General features: G+C 40.8%; 1 protein-coding gene across 1 annotated transcript in view; it reads left to right on the forward strand.

Moving 5' to 3' along the window:
- The first annotated feature begins 19,910 nt into the window (after positions 1-19,910).
- Positions 19,911-23,541, forward strand: part of MGAT4C (MGAT4 family member C) — a 323,744-nt gene continuing 320,113 nt past the window's right edge. The window contains exon 1 of the mRNA XM_081211244.1: positions 19,911-20,269. The gene's annotated coding sequence lies outside the window, so the exon portion shown is untranslated. The remainder of the gene's footprint in view (positions 20,270-23,541) is intronic.

Below are 23,541 nucleotides of genomic sequence, written 5' to 3' on the forward strand. Positions count from 1 at the left end.
TCGGGATTGGAGAGGTTTTCTCTGGACGGTGGGTGGCATGCATGCCATGTCCTGTTGGTGTAGTAGTGATGGCATTTGCCCTTCTTCTGATAAGAAGTGCTCTGCAAGGATCGGGGGTGGTGGTCCAGGAGGGTCAGTGGGGGGGGGGAGTGAGAAACCTCCCCATTTTCATCTGATGAATGTTGGAGGGTATGAGATCGGTGTAGACCAGCTTTTCTCAAGCTTTGGTCTCCAGATGTTCTTGAACCACAACCCCTATAATCCCAGACCACCGGCATGCTGGCTAGGAGTGATGGGAATTGTAGTCCAACAATAACTGCTGTGAGGGCTGGAGAGAAGACTGCTCTCTGCTGCAAGGCCCATTTCTACCTGGTCTAGGGGACCGGGGCCCACACTCACCCTCAGCAGCTAAAAGAGGCTCCTGGGAGGCCACTGGGACATTGCTGGAACAACGCTTGGGTTGAGGCAACTGACTAAATTTTTTAAAAATGTTTTAAACAGTTCTAATTTTGGTTTCCTCTGTTTTGTTTTTATTGGGTTGGTGTTGGTTAACTGTTAGTTCGGGCTGGCCATAACTTTAATTTGGGTATAAGTGTAAACTGTTTATTATTGTTATTACTACTGTTACTGGTTTCTATTGATTTATTGGTTTGTTGCATGTATAGGAGATTTTGTTTTTAATGTTTTGGTTTTTTATATATGTTGTAAGCCACCCAGAGTGGCTGGGGAAACCCAACCAGATCGGTGGGATATAAACAACAACAACAGCAACAACAGCAATGTTATTATTATTATAACTGGGGAACCAAGGTTGAGAAAGACTAGTGTAAACCGTTCTGAGCAGATAGACCCATTGTCTTATTTAGTATAGGACCATTTCCTATATTCCTAAGACTCATTCCTGTTTCACTGTCTGCTATCTTGAGTGCCCCTCTTTCTGTGTAAAGCAAATTCATTAAGCCACACCCCCCCCAAAAGAGACAGAAATCTCTTCATGCATTATAGAGACAGGATATTGGGCTACTGCTGCTGGGCCAGGCTATCTGGTGTATAATTTAAAAGAGAACATTAAAAATGATAATCTAGGAGCGGCCTTTTATCTCAGTAAGGTGTTTTGTGTTCAAAATGAAAGCTGAGTAATTGAGACCACTTATCTCAATTACCCAGTTTTCATTTGAACACAAAATTCTCCAACTTCTACACAGCAGAGAGCAGATGACTGTTTTGAAAGGCCAATGCAAAAGTAATTTCCTAGATTTCGTCCCTCTTAATAAAAGGCCACAGCCAAATCTATTTTGTGCACGTATATGCCTAAATTCAAACCCCGAAATAACAAAAGTAACTGGGATATTTTAATAAACTGGGAGATCCAGCAACTCTCTTTATAAAGAGTGATTTAAAGAAAGCCAAGGGCTTCACAGCCAGTGTTGCAGAGGGCAGGGCATCTGTGGCTACCAAACTCTGCCCCCTCACCAAGCTCTTTCCATTTTAGCATCCAGTCCTCCACCTTTGGCTATAAAAGGTAAAGGTAAAGGTACCCTGCTTGTACGGGCCAGTCTTGACAAACTCTAGGGTTGTGCGCCCATCTCACTCTATTGGCCGTGGGCCAGCGCTGTCCAGAGACACTTCCGGGTCAAGTGGCCAGCGTGACAAGCTGCATCTGGCGAGCCAGCGCAGCACACGGAAACGCCGTTTACCTTCCTGCTGGTAAGCGGTCCCTATTTATCTACTTGTACCTGGGGGTGCTTTCGAACTGCTAGGTTGGCAGGCGCTGGGACCGAGCAACGGGAGCACACCCCGCCGCGGGGATTCGAACCGCCGACCTTTCGATTGGCAAGCCCTAGGCGCTGAGGCTTTTACCCACAGCGCCACCCGCGTCCCTTTGGCTATAGTGCTGGTCAAATTGGTTGCAAACATTTTTCATCCATCAGCACACTGGCCTCGTGGATAGTGGTTTCCCTGCTTCCCTCTGTCTACTCAGTACTGCAGGGTTATCCAGCATGGTGATCTCCAGAGAGTGTTAGGTTCCAGCTCCTATCAAGCTGAGCTAAGAGTCAGGGCTGATGTGAGTTACAGTCTAATTACACCTGGAAAGAACCAGATGGGACAAGCAGAAAGCAGCTCGGACCCTTCTTTCTGGGTCCAAGAAAGCAAGGTCCAAGCTGCTTTCAAGGTATGGGACAAGTGGAAGTATGGATGAACCCTAGGTTAAATGAGCCACGTTTGAAAGGAGGAGATGGGAAATTGAACAAGGAACAACGTGCTTAGGTGAACATCCTTTGACATCTTTGGGGATGACTGCAAGGGTGGCCTTCATTTGTAAGGTGCTGTTGATTTCTTTTTGGTGCTCATTTGCTTCTATCTTTCATATAATGAAATGCAAACACTGCTGATGTATTTAGAACAAATTTGCCTAGCCAGATTTTAGTCTCTTGAATCCTGTTTGGTCACCACCCTTTTGTCCAGTAGAGCAATTTAAGAACTTCATTTTCAAGGTGAAAGTGGTGCTTCCTGCCCAGTCCACATACAAAAAAGCTGAGTGCATTGCAGCAGTTTGGACTTGGTGACCCTTTGAGTCCCTTTCAACTCTACAGTTCTAGGATTCTATGAGTTGCAACTGAATAGTACTTCATTGCTGGCAATGGAACAGCCTCCTCTACCACTGAGTGCAGGGTATGCTACATCTTCTCTTACCTGCCTTTGCCTCCTACCCTCCCCAGAGCATCTGCTGCCTGAGGAAGCTGCTTCATTCTGCCTCACTGTAGGGCTCGCTCCATCGAACTGCAGCAATACAGATGTAGTAGCTCTGCCCCTCCAGTAATGCAACAAGAAACCATTGGATGACAAACTGGGGCTTTCGCAACATATTTGATTACCAAAATATCATCCTGCTTTCTACACAAGGGAAGCAAATAATTTACTTCTAATGTAATTCTAGTTATTTATATTCATTAAAGCAGTATTAATGGACTGAAAGCCTTGCAACCATGAAAATAGACTTCCACACCATAATCAACTAAGGTTAAGTGACTTTCCCCCAAATGAGGAAATAGGAGCATATCTATCTGGCTCAGAAAATTATTAAGCCATCTTTAACCGTCCAGACTGCAGATCTTCCAATAAAGGAGTAATTTTGATATTCATTATTATGTTGGCCATTGGCCTCAACACCTGAGATGGGAAATGGACTGTAGCTTCTGCATTCATTGTGGAAATACAGTTAGAAAAGAGAAAGGGACAGCCAGAGCTCTTTTGAATTGCCCCGAAATCCCACTTATTTACCACTCATTAAGGATTACAATTTGCATCAGACTAGTCCCTACATACCACCTGCTATTTAAAATTTGATTAAATTTAATTAGGCAATCTGTTGTGGCAAGAAGGGTCTCCCAAGGTGGTTTACAAAATAGCGTAAAATCAGAGAACACCTTCAATCACATAGCAAAGTACATGATATTTTCCTATTATTTTGTTTCCTTACGCACTTTAACTCGCATAAGACATTTTGACAGATCTAATGACAGACCTTTACTTGTTCTACTTCCAAGTGCATCTTATACATCACTGTTTAGTCAACGAAGAAAGTAAGTAGTCATACATACTTTCTTTCATATGTGCTTTTCTTCACCCTCTTCCTTCTGACCCCCAATGTTCTCTCCTTTCTCTCATGTATTCTAAGGTTTCCCTTCTGACTGAATTGTTATGACACTCAGAGCACCTGTACAGCTTCTCTCCTGTGTGAATCATAGAATAATACAATTGTAGAATAGGAAAAGACCCCTATCATATCGCCTCTTGGTCTCTTCTTTTCCAGGTTAAACATAGCCAACTCATTCAAACATTCCTCCTAAGACTTGGTTTCCCACCCTTTTATCATCTTGGTCACTTTCCTTGGCCAGGGTTGCCAACTCAAATAAAATATTGGGTGGCAGGTAAGCCCCCCCCCCCCATTTTAATAGCAATGCACATCAACTTTGGTGAGGCCCATCTCCCTCAAATATTTATTTTTGGGGGAGGCAAAGGGACCTTGGCCCCTACATCCTCTGCACATATTCCAACTTATCAGTATCATTCTTTTTTTTTAATATATAAATTTTTTATTGCGTTTCTTTCCATAGGTTCACAGATTCAGCTACGAGACAGAAAACAAGAAACAGATTTTAAAAATAAACAAAAGTAAAAAGAAGAAAAAGTTAGATATGTTTCAATTCATCTTTCCATAATTCACTATCAGTTAGACCTCCTCACGTCCTCCCAACATTGCGTTCTTTAAAATAACAATATCAGCAATTTATTACCTTATTTCACCGCTTACTGTACCTTTCAATTATTATGTTACCAATTTCAAAATGTTGTCATTCAATTTTAGTACCTTTATAATAAACATAATATATTTGTTTCAAATTGTCTCCTTATTCTTTTTTTTTTGTTATAACTTACTTTATCATTTACCTAATCAAATTGCAGCATAACGTTTCCTAATCGTGCACAATCTTAACATTCAAACAACTTATAGTATTTTTGCAAATAGTCTTTAAATTTTTTCCAGTCCTCCTCAATTGTTTCCTCGCTCAGATCTCGAATTCTGCCAGTCATTTCTGCTAATTCCATATAGTCCATCATCTGCGTCTGCCAGTCCTCCAGTGTGGGTAAATCTTGTGTCTTCCAATGCTTTGCGATAAGAATTCTTGCTGCTGTAGTTGCATACATAAACAAAGTTCTATCCTTTTTTAACACCTTCCGGTCCACCATGCCCAGAAGGAAGGCCTCCGGTTTCTTGGGAAAGGTATATTTAAATACCCTTTTCAATTCATTATATATCATTTCCCAGAAGGCCTTCACTTTCGGGCAGGTCCACCAGAGGTGAAAGAATGTCCCTTCTGCCTCTTTGCATTTCCAACATTTGTTATCAGACAGGTGGTATATCTTAGCTAGCTTGACTGGGGTCATGTACCACCGGTATACCATTTTCATAATGTTCTCTTTCAAGGCACTACATGCCGTAAACTTCATACCGGTGTTCCACAACCTTTCCCAGTCCTCAGACATAATGTTATGTCCAACATCCTGTGCCCATTTTATCATAGCAGATTTAACTGTCTCGTCCTGTGTATTCCATTTAAGCAGCAAGTTATACATTCTCGAAAGTACTTTAGTCTTTGGTTCTAACAATTCCGTCTCCAATTTCGATTTTTCCACCTGGAAACCAACTTTTTTATCCATTTTAAAAACCTCTTGAATTTGAGCATAGTGTAGCCAGTCTCTCACCTTACTTTTTAGTTTATCCTGGCTCTGCAGCTTCCAGTTATCTCCAGTTCTTTCAATTATTTCCCAATATTTTGGCCAGTAGGCCTCCATATTGGGTCTTTTTTTTAGAACCTTGGCCTCCATCGGTGATAGCCACCTCGGGGTCTTACCTTCTAATAAGTCCTTATACTTCATCCAGACGGCAAAAATTGCTTTCCTGACAATATGGTTTTTAAACAATTTATGAACTTTCGCCTTGTCGTACCACAAATATGCATGCCAACCAAAAGCATTGTCAAACCCTTCCAGATCTAGGACATCAGTGTTCTCCAACAGGAACCAATCCTTCAGCCAACAGAAGGCTGCAGCTTCATAATACAACCTCAAGTCCGGCAGGGCAAACCCCCCTCTTTCTTTCGAGTCAGTTAATATTTTAAATTTTATTCGGGGCTTTTTGCCCTGCCAGACAAACCTAGATATATCCTTCTGCCATTTTCCAAAGCATTCCACTCTGTCCACGATCTGTAGGGTTTGAAACAGGAATAACATTTTCGGCAATACACTCATCTTTATAGCTGCAATTCGACCCGACAAGGTAAGTTTCAATCTTGACCAAATTTCCAAGTCCTTTTTAATTTCCAACCAACATTTTTCATAATTATCTTTAAATAGATTCAGATTTTTGGTGGACAAAAATACCCCCAGGTATTTCACTTTTTTAACCACACTTAATTCTGTTTCTTTCTGGTACCCCTCTGTTTCTGTGGATGTCAAGTTTTTAGCCAAGACCTTAGTTTTTTGCTTGTTTAGCTTAAATCCCGCCACCCGACCAAACTCCGAGATAAGTTCAAGAACTCTTTTTGTACTAGGTTCTGGCTCCTGTAATGTTAAAACTAGGTCATCTGCAAAAGCTTTCAATTTGTATTGTTTCACTCCGACCTCTATACCTTGCACCAACCGGTCCTCCCTGATCATGTTCAGCAACACCTCCAGGACAGAAATGAATAAAAGAGGAGATAGAGGGCACCCCTGTCGTGTCCCTTTTTCAATTTTAAGTTCCTCCGACACCACATTGTTCACTATCAGTTTAGCTTTTTGTTCTGAATAGATTGCCTCTATTCCATTTTCAAACCCCCGCCCCACTCCCATCCCTTCCAAGTTTTTCTTCATAAACATCCAAGAAATGTTGTCAAATGCTTTCTCCGCATCAATGAAGATTAACACCGCCCTTGTGTTCCTAATCCGCAAAAGCTCCAAAATGTCGATAATATTCCTGGTGTTATCAGACATATGTCTACCAGGGAGAAAGCCTGCTTGGTCCTTATGAATTACTTCATTTAGTACTTTTTTAAATCTACTTGCTAAAATGTCTGCAAATATTTTGTAATCCACATTCAGGAGTGAGATGGGACGGTAGTTCTTAAGCTGGGTCTTTTCCGATTCTGACTTGGGTATCAATGTGATGAATGCTTCTTTCCACGTTTCCGGTGCCCTCTTCCCCTCCATAATCTGATTACATACCTCCAACAAAGGTTGTATCAAAAAGTCCTTCAAAGTCTTATAATATTTGGAGGTGAGCCCATCCGGGCCTGGAGATTTGCCAAGTTGCATATTCTGGATGGCACCTTCAATTTCCTGTTGAGTTATTTTACAATTCAAGATTGATCTTTTATCTTGACTTATTTTAGATAGTCCATTTATCTTTAAGTATTGGTCTATCTCAAATTCTTTCTGAGGCCCCTGTGCATAAAGGTCTTTAAAGTATCTGTGGAAGCACTTCCTGATTTCTTCTGGTTTCTGAACTATTCTTCCTTGAATCTCTAGATTTGTAACCGTGTTTAGCTTTTGTCTTTTTTTCAGCTGCCATGCTAGCAGCTTTCCACATTTATTTGCTGATTCAAACGATCTCTGTTTCATTTGTTTGATTTTCCATTCTATCTCTTGGTTAATCAATTTTGAATATTGTGCTTGATGGAATTTAATTTCTCTCAGCACCTCCTTTGACTTTGGTTTAGTTCTCAACTTTTTCTCTCCTTCACTTATTTTCTCTAAAATTTTCTCCTTTTTTCCATTCCAGAATTTTTTCTTAATTGTGTTCTGTTGTATCAGAAACCCTCTCATGACTGCTTTACTTGCGTCCCAGATCGTTCTTTTTTCCACCGTAGTGTTCAAATTTATTTCAAAGTAATCCTTTAACGTTTTTTGGGCCTTCTTCACGATCTCTTGATCTCTTAACAAGGTGTCATTCATTCTCCATCTAAAGGATCCGGTTGGGATAAGTCTCAATTCCATTTTCAAAGCATTATGGTCGGAGCAGGTTTTTGGGCAGATTTCCACCTTTCTTGTTTTAGGTGCCAGCCCTCTAGATATCCAAATTTGGTCGATTCGTGTCCATGACAGGTGGGCCTCAGAAAAAAAAGTTCCTTCTTTACCTAAGGGGTTCCTTGTCCTCCATATGTCAATCAAGTCCATATTGTCTGTCATTTCAAAAAAGGGTTTGGGGAGTCTGCCGTCTGTTGTTAAGTTTTGGTTTGAGATTTGTCCATATTTGTTGACACCACCCCATTCATGTCTCCCATCATAATGATGTTAGGATAGTCCATATAGTCCAGCATAGTCTCATGCAGCTTCTTGTAGAATTCTGATTTCCCGTCATTTGGTGCATAGATTCCTAATATCATAATTTTCTCTCCTTGTGTTTGAATTTCAATTGCCAAAATTCTTCCTTGGTCATCCTTAAATAAAAATTTTGGTGACAGGTTCTCCTTTGCATATATCACCACTCCTCTTTTCTTGACTTTATCCAATGAAATAAATTCTTGGCCTAGTCTTTTATTGATTAACACTTTCCTGTGGAGCCTGGTCACATGTGTTTCTTGTAAACATATTATATCCAATAGTTCTTTCTTCAAAATATGGAATATCCTCCTTCTTTTTTCCGGGGAATTTCCGCCATTTATATTCCAACTAAGTAGCTGCAGAGACATCCTGTTCTATTATATTATTCCTAAAGTGGGGTGTCTTCCTTTTCCTCAGATCCCGAGGGTGTAGGCGTTGGCCTGCCTCCAGACGGTACTGGTATAGATGAGGGTAGTGGCCAAGATGCTCCTTTTTGAAGATCTTCCCCGTGGTCGTGCAGGAACTTTTGGTTGTCTTCAGTTGTTCTAATTTTAACCTTCTTTCCTTTGTAGGTAAAAGATAGTCCTTGTGGAAACTCCCACCTATAGGGTATTGCGTTGTGCCTCAGCAATTTTGCTAACTCTGTGTAGGTAGCTCTGAGATCCAGTAACTGTTTCGGGATATGTCTGTAAATTTCCACCCTTTTATCTTGTATTTCAATTGCTTTTTTAAAGTGAAGGCCTAAAATCTTCTCTCTCTCTTCCTTTGACCTTAAAATTATCAGACAGTCTCTGGATCTGTCCTTCCTTACCAATCTTCCCAGTCTGAATGCCGAAACAATTTTAAAATCTGTACCTTCCTTTATACCCCAGAACTTGGAAAATTCTTGTGTCAGATATCCAATCAGATCTCCTTGCTCAAGTTCTGGGATACCTCTCAATTTAAGGTTGTTCTCGCGATTTTTCAATTCCACCATTGACAGGTAGGCTTGTTGTTCGCCCACCTGTTTGTGCAGAGGCTTAACTTCTCCCTTTATCTCCTGGACCTCCTTCTGTAGAATTCCCACTTTCTGAATAGCTTCCCCAGCTAATTCACGATTTTCAGCTGTTGCTCCTTGCAGATTCTCTATTGCTTGTGTATGCTGGGAAACTTGTTCAGTCAATTTTTGAATCGAGGATGTCGCTTGATCTATTTTCAAAGACTGGTTGTCCACCTTTTGATTTAACTTTGACAATTGCTCCAATATTTGTTTCAGAACTGCGTCTGATCCACCTGTTGCCATATCTTCCTCAGTGGGCTTCTCAGTCTTTTCAGCTTCCACCTTTTGTGCCACCAGCACAGTTGGAACCGATGATCGGCGTCCTTGGGTCAGAGTTGTTTGTAAAAGTTGTGCTGGTTTTTTTTCCTTTTCTTTTTCCTTGGCCTCTTTAGCTTCCTTGGCTTTAGATGCTCTTGTTTTCCCTGCACCACTCATTACACATCTGTCAATGTTCAAGGTCAAATTGTCTATTGTTCCGTGGGAAAGATAGATCCAATTTATAAACAGTCAGTAGGGAGAAAGTCAAAACAAAAATCAGTTCCCAGGTTTTTGTAATCCCAAAGCCCTCTAGGGGGAGTGCCACCAAACTTCAGGAACAAAGAAGGAAGTTTTCCGCCATTAAAACTCCGGTTTGACTCAGTTCAGAAAGTACAATAGTCCCTGCACAGACCAAAAGTTCTCCAGAGCACTTTTTAAAGTTAAACAAAGTTTCATAGAAGGTGTCTGTAACAATGTCACATCCAGTCTATTTCTGCTCAAAAGTATCCATTAAGTTCCAGTAAGTTTCAGTAACTGTATCCGCAGTTTAACAGATCTCTCCTGCCTGGCAGCCCGACAATCTGGCTCTTTAAAGTTGCAACCCAAAAAGTAGGAGGAAAGCCCCAACTTAATGCTTAAAGTCCCTTTTATTCAATAGCAGTTCCTTTCTTTCACTTAGAAAAAGACAACTCCATAAGTGCACGAAAGTTTAAACTTCCCAGAGTCTCTTTTAACGAGCTTCCCGCTTCTCAAATCTTTGCTTGATCTTGCCAGCAATGCCGGGAGGCGGACTTCCCTTTTATCGTCTCCCGGTTTCAGCCAAATTTAACAAATTCTTTGTCAATTTTAATGTCCCTTACTCACGGGTATGTTGCTTGCAGCTTGATGTTTTTAGGAAGAAAGGTCAGCGCTCATCTGTAACAGCCGCGCGGCTTCGCTTCCGCGGAAAGAGCGATGAACTCACAGCACCGCTCCCCCTCCTTCACTCCGGATCTCCTTACGGGGTCCCTTCTGTGATTTCAGGGTAGCTTCTGGTGCCCGCCGAGTCCCACGGCCACGGGCTCACTCTACCCGTGGTTTTTCTTAGTGGGTCGCCGCTATGCCGCAGCGTGCGACCCTTTTCCGCGGAGCCCCTCTTCAGAGAACGAAGAGGACCGCCATTACAGTTTCGCGCCGCCTCCGGAAGTCAGTATCATTCTTAAATTGTGACAGCCAGCACTGGACATAGTATTCCAGGTGTGGTCTGATCAAGGCAGAATACAGCAGTACTATCACTTCCCTTGATCTGGACACTATGCTTCTATTGATGCAGCTTTGAATAGCATTAGCTTTTTTGCTGCTGCATCACACTGTTGACTCATGTCAACCTTGTTATGACCCATAGATCCTTTTCAAATGTACAACTGGCAAGACAGGTATAGCCCATCTTATATTAATGCAGCAAATGGATCCAGAGACAAGAAAAGCTGCCTTGGTTATTTTTAAAGTTTTAAACCAGGAGTGGGGAACCTATTTCAGCTCAAGGGCCACAGATCACCACGGGAAACATTTCATGGGGCATCTGCTAGTAGTGGAGCCGAAGGGAATAGTGGGCAGAGCAATGGGTGTGACTCTTATCCATGTACAGTAGGCTACACACTAGTGACTTAAAAGTAAGAAGCTTTGACTCTCACACATGCAGTCAAAATAGCATTTTCATCTGCCGAACATGGCTGAATCAATAGTTTGGGCCCGCTAGCCTTGTGCGGCCCTGAGGCAATTCCCCCCTCCCCCGGCAGAAGGGTTTGGGTAAGCATTCAGAATGGATAATGTTATACCAGAATTTCATTTAGCCGCACGGAATATTTCACAAACCTTATTGTTTCCCAAATTTGTGTGCATAAAATGAAATTAAATCTGCAAACCCTTAAGTGCCATTTCTCTTGCCTACTGTATTGCATCTAACATAGCATGCTGTGGCGATGTCTGGTTTTTGTGTGGCTAAAAATGCCTAATAATTAGATTCCAACATTCAAGTGTTGATTCTCCTAAGCTCATATCAGTAAAGGGCACTTGTATTTTGAACCTTTCATCTTAATGGTTTTGATGTTAGCAGGAAAGATAAATAAATATGATTTCACTAGGCACTTATTTCCTTGGCACCATTAGATTATTTAGCCCTAACTATTAATTGCTACTGTCCATCAGACAACAGGAATCCTTGAGGGCACATTAAATCTTCCCGCTTTGTGTTTGTGTGTGCGTGTGTGGGTTTTACTAGCAGACTGTTCTCAGGGTGTTGTCTGCAAACATATTATAAAATAAATAGATTTTGAGTGAGGAGGGTGATGCTGCTTGCAGAGGAATTAGCAACTTTGAAGGCGCTGATAAATCAGATATAACTACACTCGAGGGACGAAATTGATATATGGTCCTCACACACAAAGCATGTCATTGCTACCTAGCAATGCAGTATTTGGGGGTGGGGAGAATTACCCTAACTATAAAATGCATTAGAAATTTGCAGAGGACAATTTCCTTCACAATGTAGGTTGATATATTTTAGAATAACAAAAGCTATCAAGTGAAATAAAAAAAATAAGATGGTTCTGCACCTCAGGAGCACACCCAGAACACTGCATGGCTTTGGAACTATGGCTCAATTCAGACACGGCGAGCTTGCCCTTCACAGGGTGTGGGACTGGGCCTCACCTATGATGTCATTTGTATGCAGCCGGAGCCACGTAAATGACATCATAGGTGAGACGGCTAATGCACATTCCTGATACTCATAACCTTCTGCACTAGGGACGGTGAACCTGTGTCCTTCCACATGTTGTTAGACTTGGATAGCCTTAGCCAGCTTGCTCAATGGTTGGGACAGCACCAGGAGTCCATCAGGTTCCCATTCCTTTGTTTAAACCTTCCTGGGAATGGGAGGGGTGACACACAACAGGTACCCTATCCAGCTCACACAAACCATTTGTTCATGTGCCTTTGTCCCTAAGATTATGGCAAGGTCTAGACATTTTGCTTCCTGATGTCCTCTCACCAAGTCAAGATGCACAGTGCCCACATGCAAACCCCTTATCCCCCCTCCCCGTTTTCTATATAGTTACCCTGATGGGTGACTGCAATGGCATATTGGGGGCTGCTGCTTCTGCATTTCCTTCTTCTGCTTCAGAGATAGGGTTGGCTAAAGCCGTTTTCTGGCTGAGGCAGAGAAGCAAACGCCACCCCATCTCTGTCCAGAGGCATTGTGCCCAAGAAAAGCCATATTACATTGTTACCCAAAGGTAAGAACCCCACAAGCATCTCTCTACCTCCTTGCTCAAAAAACTACAATTGTAATACATTAAATAACTCAGTAATTTGCTGGCCCTTCTTGACACCCTAAATCAGCTGCCTGGGCAGCCATCTAATGATAGGGCCAGCACAGCAATCCGACCCTCAATTGAAGCATATGCAATGTTATTGTTCAGTTCCAGAAGGCCAAAACTGTTCAGGTTTGATACCTGGGGATTTCTGCATATCCATCACTATTGTGATGGTTGGCCTTGCCATGAGAAAACCAAATGGTTTTCCTGGTATTGAAGCCATTCAAATTGTTGTTGTTGTTGTTGTTGTGTGGTGGTTGTTACTATTATTGATTTATATCCCACGTTTCCTCCATGGAGCTCAAGGTAGTATACCTGGTTCTCCCTTTAATCTTCACAACAACACAGTGGGTAGGTTAGATTGAGAGACTGACTAGTTCAAGAGCTCTCCACGAGCTTCAGGGCTGGTGAGCATGGACCTCGGTCCCCAAGACCATAGCCCAAAATTCTACATATTGCTGTCGTATCTAAAATAGGTGTAGAATGAAGGAGATGACAGTTGAGCCAATGAGCTGCTGTTTATTGAGAGTTACTAACAAAAAGAAAAACAACACCTTAAAAAAACACCTGTTGTGCTGTTATGAGACCCTTCTTCCACAAGGAAAAATAAACTGTCTATGGTATTTAATGGTGCTAATGTAACTGGTGACCCTTTTTATTTGCTATTGTGACAGCATCATTAAATCAGATGATGAGGCTTCTCTTCAGGAAGTGAAAACTGCTTCTATAAAGTCTCTGTTGACTTTGTTTCTCGTGGTTTCAAACCCAGCTAGTGCCACATTACTTTGACATTTCTGGTGGCTTTTTTAAAAAGGTTGATTTTTTAAAAAATATGCCAATTGCCTGCTATGGTCTTTATTTCACTTACACTTGAATGTATATACAATATATAGTGGGGTTTCTTTTGTTTTATAGACATACACTCAATTTGAAAGAAGCAATTTTATTTCCAACTGGAAGAATGAAAATCCTGTGTGAATTTAATTCACAGCAGCCATAACAGTCAGGGAGTGCTAAAACAAGCTTGTTGTTTGCTAAGTAAATTTGGATCCATGGTGATTTCTCCCCACCCCGCACTTCCATCTGATCTTTTAACACATTTTTTTTAAAAGCCTTATTTAATGATATATTTATTTAAGGATAACCTAACTCTGTCCCTATTTAGGCACCAATGTTGTTGACCCCCCCCCAAAAGCCCCACAACAACAACCAAACCACAGACCACCAAATTTGTTCCCTATTGGCCTTTAAGCATCATCCCAAGGTTACACTCTGATGTGTAAAGATCTTTGCTATTCTAATTGATTCAACAGGGTTCTGGAAGCTTCTGTGTGATACAAGCCAGTGCAAGCTGGAAGTTTCTAGCTGACATGCAAGCTTCTATTCCGCCTAGAAACAGGCAGAAGGTTCCTGATGTTTGGGTTATTCCTTCAGAGAAGCTGAACAGCTGGTTTGAACTGGTACTGTTATCGCTTTCACTCAGGGTCATGCTGAGTACAATAACAGGCCAGAAGGAGCCTGGGTTTCACCTTTCTTTCATTTCCTTCTGTTGTGGGGTTCTGTACATAGTATGATTAGAGTTAAATTTACAATAAGAATAAACCCTTAAGTTACAATATGCTCATTCCTGCCAACCTAGCAGTTCGAAAGCACGCAATGCCCCCCCCAAAGTGCAAGTAGATAAATAGGTACCGCTCCAGCGGGAAGGTAAAAGGCGTTTCCATGCGCTGCTCTTGTTTCGGTGTGCCAGAAGCGGCTTAGTTATGCTGGCCACGTGACCCGTAAAAACTGTGGACAAACGCCGGCTCCCTCGGCCTGTAAAGCAAGATGAGCGCCGCAACCCCCAAGTCATCCGCAACTGGACTTAACGGTCAGGGGTTCTTTATCTTTACCTTTTTAAGTTAAGTCTGTTGCAACTGGATTTCTTATGGACAGTGGCAATCCTGAATATGTTGGATTTATGACCATTATGCTCATTTACCTTCAGTAGCACCTTGGTACCTTGGGTTACATACACTTCAGGTTACATATGCTTCAGGTTACAGACTCTGCTAACCCAGAAATATTACCTCGGGTTAAGAACTTTGCTTCAGGATGAGAACAGAAATCGTGCTCCAGCGGTGCGGCGGCAGCAGGAGGCCCCACTAGCCAAAGTGGTACTTCAGGTTAAGAACAGTTTCAGTTTAAGAACGGACCTCTGGAACGAATTAAGTACTTAACCCGAGGTACCACTGTACTAAACTCTGCTGGATGAAATACAATTGCCCCAGTCTATTTTTGGGAATCCTGCAACATGTTTCAGTTTTTTACTCTGCTAATTATATGTTGGAGTGCTACTTTGGATCAATATGAGTAGAATTCATGTCACTTTATAGATGTTCTCTTTTGCTGCTCTCAATTAGCACCATGCCAGTCTTCCATTCAAACACTTTCCCATTTTACATGGTTGAATCTGTGTATATTGGCCATCTCCAGCAGATCATAGCTAAATTCTCTGATGGAGCAACCCAAATCCCTGATCAGCTTCTTGGATGAAGCAAGAGGTCTTTGACCTCCACTGGTAGGGGAGCAAGCTCTACCATCAGACAGTGAGGACATCCTACTGGTGAGGAATGTCCCATTGCACCTCTCCAAGTGGCAGAAAGGTGGAAGCTACCTCCAGTGGCATCCTTGCCAGTAACAAATGGGCAGAAACCCATGAAACAGGGCATTTCAGGAGAGAGGGGTGGGTGGGTCAGCACAGGTTCTTTTGGATCCCGTGTAAGCCTTGCTGCCATCACATGACATAGCAGAGGGGCTTTTTTTTCCTGCCACCCCACCTTCTAGTGTAGCTTCCATGAGTGCTGGTCAGGGGGTGGGACTGGCAGGCATTGTCGCAAAATACAGTTTCCCACCCACGTTATCACAATTGTTCAGCACAAAGTTCTAAGGCAACACTATTCTGTGCTTTTTATCTTATTTTATGAAAATATTAGTAATGTACTAGGTAGCAATTTACTGTTGGGCCAGATTGCTGTTAAATGCTGCAGTGTATTTATTTAGCTGTAATGACAGTGTTGGGCATGAAAACTGCAAGTGGGAGGGAATCAAATATTGTCATTTTGTAGGAGGAGCATTGAGGAGTACAAAGCCAATTCTGCTTCCTGTACTGTCACCCAAATTCACATCTCTCTGTGCATTTGGCATGCACGTACGACTCGTGTGCATTGTGTCTCTGTGTGATCTTTTCCTTCAATGAAAATAGCTGAAAGGGGGCGCAATAAATGTAAATGCAGGTCATTTTTTTCCAGGAGGGGGGATTCTTAGCTGTACATTGAAGCTTTTTCACCTAGAACTGATGATGATGATGATGATGATGATGATGATGATGATTATTATTATTCTTATTATTATTGGAATGAGTAGTTGTCCTTAAAAGAGTGCACTGAAGATTCAATAGTAGATAGGTAGCCGTGTTGGTCTGCCATAGTCAAAATAAAAAAATTCCTTCCAGTAGCACCTTAAAGACCAACTAAGTTAGTTCTTGGTATGAGCTTTCGTGTGCATGCACACTTCTTCAGATACACTGAAACAGAAGTTGCCAGATCCTTCTATATAGTGAGAAGGTGGGGAGGGGTGTTACTCAGAAGGGTGGTGGGAATGGGAGATAGCTGAGAGAGCCTGTTGACGACTCTTAACGACTGTAATAGGTCTTACAGGAAAAGGCAAGCTCTGGGAGGAAGACCTTTCATTGCCTACAGACAGCCACCCAATCTTAAACAACTCCTAACCCACAATAATACTACAACCAGACTTAACACAGACACTGGCACCAGAGCCTGCAATAAACCCAAATGCCAACTTTGCTGCCACATACACCCGGACAACACCATTACTGGCCCCAACAACATCACACATACCATCTCGGGACTATTTAATTGCTCATCGTCTAACATTGTGTATGCCATCAAATGCCAACAGTGTCCTTCAGCTCTCTATATTGGACAAACAGGCCAAACCTTACGCCAAAGAATAAACGGACATAAATCTGACATCAAGAATCACAAAACAGAGAAACCAATAGGAGAACACTTCAATCTCCCAGGACATTCTATATAAGATCTCAAAGTAGCTGTTTTACTACAAAGGAATTTCAGAAATAGACTGGAAAGAGAAGCTGCTGAATTACAACTCATTACCAAACTTAAAACCATGGAAAGACCTGAGCTGAACAAAGACATTGGATTCTTATCTCACTATACATGGCTAAACCATTTCTCACCTTCTCACCCCTTGCCTTTTCCTTGCCTAACTTAGTTGGTCTTTAAGGTGCTACTGGAAGGAATTTTTTTTATTTTGAAGATTCAATGGAATTTAGTGACAAAATGCATTTCTATGAAAACTGAAGGGGGGAGATTTATGAAACTGGAATTTCATTGATGGTTTCGCTATCATCCATTTTGTTAGGATCCTTTGCTATACATGAATTCAGGGTGGATTACAATACAGAAGCAATCACAAGGTGGCCTCTTTGAAGTATAGAGCCAGGTTTAAGGTGTAGTGTAGATCCAGGTTTTAATTGAAACTATTTTGTAATTTGAATTTTTACAAAGAAAAGCAGAATACAGTGGTACCTCAGGTTAAGAATTTAATTCGTTCTGGAGCTCTGTTCTTAACCTGAAACTGTTCTTAACCTGAAGCACCACTTTAGCTAATGGGGCCTCCTGCTGCTGCCACGCCACCACTGCACAATTTCTGTTCTCATCCTGAAGCAAAGTTCTTAACCCAAGATAATATTTCTGGGTTAGCGGAGTCTGTAACCTGAAGCGTATGTAACCTGAAGCGTCTGTAACCCAAGGTACCACTGTACAATAAAAAAATAAAGAGCCACTGAATGATTCTCTATCTACATCACTGATTCTTGCACAGTTATATTTAAAATGTTCTCCCTCTCTATTTGTCTAGATATGCCATTGTAATAGATGAAATTATTTTTGTTATTATTAATGTTTTTACCTTGCTATTCTGATCTTTACACATCATTCAGCAAATCAAAATCACGACAAAACATCAAAAAATAAGATGCAGCAAAATACAATTAAATGGGAGCCAGGATTATATTGGTCAGCTAAACGTTTCATTTACATTGAGCTGTTTTTTTTTAAGAAAAGCAAAAATGGGTGCTATTATTAGGACTAAACTTAAATGGAAGGGAGAAAGCATACAGCCAAGATTATGGCTGCAGTCTCGAACACAGGTACTTGGGACATTAGCCCCACTGAATTCAGAAGGACTTAAATGTTTATGGTGTTTCCAGGTAAACCTCTATAAGGACTATACTGTTAATCTTCCTTGCATGTTTGGTCTATGGGGAAATGAATAGATGTTACATAACAACAGTACTTCATGCATGGCCCCCTGTATCTTTGTTGATGGTTGGAAGTTGGAGAGCCCTTCAGGCATAAGAAGGAAATAGAAATGTTAATTGAGCGAAACTTTCCCCTGCTGACCTTTATCTTTACTTAATGTTTCAGCATCACGATGCAAAGAACTGAAGATGCCTATCTACCTTCCAGTGCTGATCTTTGAAATGTAAGGACCATTCAGATTTATTTTTATATTTGAAATGTGTAGAGTTCAATGTGCTTCCACTTGACTTGACTGAAGTCATTAGTCTTATCAGTTATGTTGGTTCCATGAAAACTATTTGTGAGCTGCTCAGAGAACTTTTGTTTTTTGTTTTTTGTTTGCTAATGGGTGATATAGAAATGCTGTGAATAAGTAAAGAGATAGAGAAAACCCCCACAAGGAGAGGCTTTGCTTCCATAGTGAAGATTAATTCAGCCATTCCATATATATTTTATTATGTATTGTTGAGAGAGCATAACTGAACTTCATTTTGTTTAGCCCTAATGACTTGCAGGCCCTCAAGCGACTAGGCCTGAATAATGCAAGGCTGAAACACCACGCTTTCAACAGCACAATGGCTTTTATTCCAGCTACTACGCAGCTAAAACATGGATGACTGAGACAGTCAGACAATGAGAGACTGAGAGTGGGGGATACCCAGAGATGTGAGGCTACATATAACCATACATTTAAACAGTGTTTGTTTGTTTTTTCTAGGGTGGGACACATTTTGTGAACGTAATGGGAGAAGAAACTAAAAAAATTAAAATTTTTAGTTTATTCTCTAGCACAGTGAATCATCAGTTCCATTGCTATCCCCGATGGTGGCCCTTTGTCCATTTTTCGTATTTATTTTTCCTGTTTTGAATTTTGAAATGGTGATGTTCTTAAGTGAAAATGAGAGTACTCATAACTTTTTTAAAGGAAAAAAAGCACTGCATTTAAAGCACATATAAAGCACCTTCCCAAAGAATCCTGGGAACAGGTAGATTGGCATGGGTGCTAGAAATTATAGCCCTGTGAAGGGTAAACTACAGTTTGCAGGATTATTAGGGGGATACTTTAAATATATGGTGTTTGTGCAGCCTAAGATAGGACAGGAAAGTGACTTATTAAACATTAAGCATGCACATATATTTCATCACTAAAGTCCTATTCAAGCTTTATTTAAAGTGAATTAGCACATGAGGAGGAATTGGGGCTGAACACAATAGCTATGCCCCCTCAGTCATTATTTACAGCTTCCACCTCATGGAAGCCAACTGTCTGTAATGGGAATATGTATCTGTGTGTCAGGATTCAGCCTGGACTGGACACTGGACCTGAGAATCTCCGCATCACCAGTGACCCTGAGGAGCTAATAGATCTGGACATCCATGCCCCAGGACTGGAAATTCCCAACCAGCTGCCTGGGTTTCTGGTTAGCTCTCAGGACTGCCACCCAACCTTCCCCTCATGCTTCATGTAAAAAATAATGGGAGATTCTCAATAATGCTTATTTCTTTGTACATGTGGTTGGGATTCCTTCGTTTTTGATTCGAAAGCATAAAAAGCCTCTGCCCCTCCCCCTCCCCCAAAATAAGTGTTCTCTAATGAGTCATTACCCTAATTTCTGGATTATTATCATTGTAGAGACATAGTAAAGTGTGCTTGTGTGGCGGGAAATAAAGCTTAGGTTAAAAGACTGAAGAGCATGAAAGACACACTCAGGTGCAAAAGTGGGAATTGACTACCTTTTAAGCTATTGAACAAAGCTGTAAAAAGATCCTAGATACTATTTCTCTACCTTGAAAAGTTGAAGTGCTCTATTTAGATAGAAATATATAGCCCAATAACATGTTTTCTGACCTGTAGCTTGAAAGAAAGCAACAGTAAAATGAATTTCATGCCAGCAGACACTTTTTAAAAACTAGACTTAGCTTCAGTCACATTAGCTTAGATAATGGGGAAAAATTTTCTTCATTGAAATGCTCTCTGTAGCTTAAGAAGAACTCGCTGAGGCAGCCTGCCATCTAGCTTTTTCACAGCAAAACAGACTTTCAGACTGCAGATGAGAGAGTCAGGAGCAGAGACAATTTTAACTTAGCCATCCCTAATTTATCTCAAGCCTTTTTCTATTTATCTCCACTGCTGTATGCACACTGGAACACCAGGCTGCCGTCCTCTGGGAAACAGAACGCAACCAGGAATCTTGGAGAGGTGTCACAGCCTGAGAAATATTCAAATTGCACTGATTTTCTCCTGGAGTACTGAGCAGAAGGAATGAAACTCTCCATCAAGTCCCTGCTTTGCAGGCAATAGATCAGAGGATATTGTCAGTTTTCTTGATGGATTATTGTTATTGGGCAGGTTCTTCCTGAAGGTAGGTAGTTACTCTCTCCATTCATTAACTATGCTGTTTATCAGAAAATGATCTAATAGGCTGGCAATCCAAATATGTACAAGCAAATGTTAAGTAAGTAACCTCTATTGATTGAATGATGATGGCACTTTATTGCAGCATGGTTGCAGGTAAAATACTCTGAACTGCTTACTATTGGTCTGTATCTCCTACCGTACCATAAAATGCTCTGTCAGCAAACACACACACACACACACACACACACACACACACACACACACACACACACCTGCAAGCTGTATTAGTATAAGTTCACATTGGCTGCCCTGATAATTTTTCTACAATGAATCATAGCACTGAGACTGACAAAACTGTTTTGGGGGAAGCAGATACCCATCTATGACTGTTGATACTGGTGGGTTGAACAAAATGGTAGAATGCTTCCGAGAAGCTCGGAAAAGTTTCGCAAGTACATGAATTATTTTCAGTGGTTCAGTATGCTCTGAGGTATTACAAGTCATTTAATATCAAGACATTTCGTCAAATATGATAAACGTGACTGGCGTTTGCCTTCCTAATTTCAGAAGCATCCCGATAAAAGTTTATTATGCAGCCAAGGACATGAATGCATTAAAAATCTACAGGAGTAGTAAAATAATAGTAATAACAAAGTTCTGTGTGACTGAAGAAGACTTTTAAGCATGTGGTGCTTTGGGTAGACCCCCCTTTTTTTAAAAAAAGGAAAGAAATAGGGATCATTTTACTGTGTTGCAGAGAAGTCAGCATTCAAACTGTTTCAAGGTTCTGCTTGCTGGAAATGACAGCAATTGCATTCAGGCTGAGATTGGTGTATCATGAAATTATTCTTGATGTAACATTGCTGGCTTCAGCGTGTGTGTGTCAGCAGTGAGACACATATATTCTAAGGAGATGTAGGAAAGGAACCCGGGAGGGAAACCTGATAGTTGAAATGATGCACAGATGTCCTTTTTCTGTTTTTCAGCATGATATTTCATGCTTACAGATCATACTAAAGCTCCTTTTCTTCCAACACATTGCTGGCATGCCTCTTAAAATATATGACTAAATAGGTCATATCTGGAGTTTCTGACATCGCTGGTGGGATGAATCGACTAGCTACAAGTTGACACATGTTAGCTGTGCTTTCTAATTTGTTTATAGAACTGATATTGTCAGTTCATGGAAAAGACATGGCAAATCACGTTTGTCAGGCGTAAGAATAATAACAGAGAAGATGGAAGAGCCAGAAGCATTAAGTGGACATCTTAAATCACCATCCTTTGGTGAATATTTAACATTTCAGAAGTAATTATGATAAGGAAGATTATGTGCTGGGCTTTGGCATGTCATACTTTTGAAACTTCTTTTACAACTAGAGACTTTAGATGGAAAAGAGATGTGAAGTAGAGATAAAGGGAACTGATTTCCCCTCGGGTGCTATGACTTCTAAATTGGGAGCTGGGGTGCTAGCCTGTGGCCCTACAGGTGTTGTTGTACTCAAGCTCCCATCAGCACCAGTTAACTTGCTTGGCCAATGGTCAAGGATGATGGAAGCTGTAGTACATTGGCATCTAGTGATCCACAGCTTATCCACTCCTTCTCCAAAACATGTCCCCTTCCACTGAGATTGTAGGAATTGTGACAAAATGAGGTTGACTAACCCATCTTAGAGGTTCCTGTCTTTAGGAAACATCACTCAACTTTTCCTTTTGTATCTTTTGTAAGAGGCATGTATTCTTTTTCAAAATATTTAACAACATTTTAAAAAATTGAACTTCTTATTGATTTATAAGGCACTCCTTGAAGGTTTGACATTTGGAGTATTTCAGAAAATCTAATCTGACAGGTTGTCCTCAACTCACCTCCTACACTAGCATGGCCGTACTCAACTAACTCTGAAAGGTTTGAACTTTCTCAAAATACAAGCAGGTGATTACTTTTCTTTGAAAATGCTGTCATAGTGTAAAGTATCTCTGGTTTGGCACGCGAAAGTCAGGTCCAATCCCTTGTACTCTCAGTTCAAAGGAGCAGATGATATGTCAAACCTTGTCTAAGACCCTGGAGAGTTGTTTGTTACCCATCAGAGTGGACAATACTGACTCAGAAGGAACGTATTAGGGATAAGATTCCCCAGGAGATGTTAAGCTGCGGATACTGTCAAACATGACATGCATCCTGAGGTGGTGCAGTTGTGTGAAAGGTGTAACACATGTCCCACTGAGTGTTTGATTTGTGTCCTCCTTCTACTGATGTTATTTGGATTCAGGATATAAAGATGTTTTTATTTTGTTTTTGGTCTTGACTCCATGAAACCTCAAGTGAAATCTGTGATGGTTTTCAGATCACAGATGTGCCACTTCTGTCACAGTATGATTTTATTTGTAAAATACAGAGAATAATGCTTGGGGAGATGCCATATGTCAGTGATGGTCAAACACATAGCTGGGGTCAAGTCAAGGTTCATTCTGTAGAATCTCCAAACTTTGAAACCCTTCCTTCTCAAGGGAAAGAAAATTTTCATGGTAGTATGTATCTGTTTTTCTATCACAGTGACTTTTCTTACCATTCCTTATAATTAAATATGAATATGTAGGCAAATAATTCCATTATCAGATACCAGCTGCTTATACCAAGAACGGATTTGAATATTGTAATCAGAACTCACTTCGTAATTATCCTCTTAATTTATTTACTATTAAGTAACCAAGATTCTCAAATGAATCATGGCTATGAATATCAAAAGTGTGGATTCCTTACTTTCAGGCATTGAATAATTTTCATTGTATACTGACTCTTGGGATTTTTGTTAAAAACTTTTGGAAATATTTCCATTTTATTCTGATGCTACAGTAGTGTTTTGCCTTCATAACAAATTACTGAGGTGAAAGACATAAAGGAAATATATGATGATAAAAGTGATTCGTTTTTAAGGATGCACTGCTGCTTTCGTGTCTTCGATTCAGTTGTCTGTAGTAAGTCTGTGCGGTATTACATGAATATCTTCATAAACTGATATATTTCCTTTATAAAATTTAAACCAGTGTTAAATTTAATAAGCGATACCCAACAGAATCATACTCCAGAACCAATGGAGTTTTGTTTTATTTAAGAAAAAGGTCACAATATACTTATACTTATACTTATACTTAGCGTTGAATATCAGCTGCTATTTGGGAGACTAATGGGAAAATGAAACAGGCAAAATAGCTTGCCCATACCAGTCACAATTACTTTTATTATAATCATTTGTTTAAAAATACACGATTCAGGTA

Source organism: Podarcis bocagei, assembly GCF_964188305.1.
Source record: "Podarcis bocagei genome assembly, chromosome: 10".
NCBI lineage: Eukaryota > Metazoa > Chordata > Lepidosauria > Squamata > Lacertidae > Podarcis > Podarcis bocagei.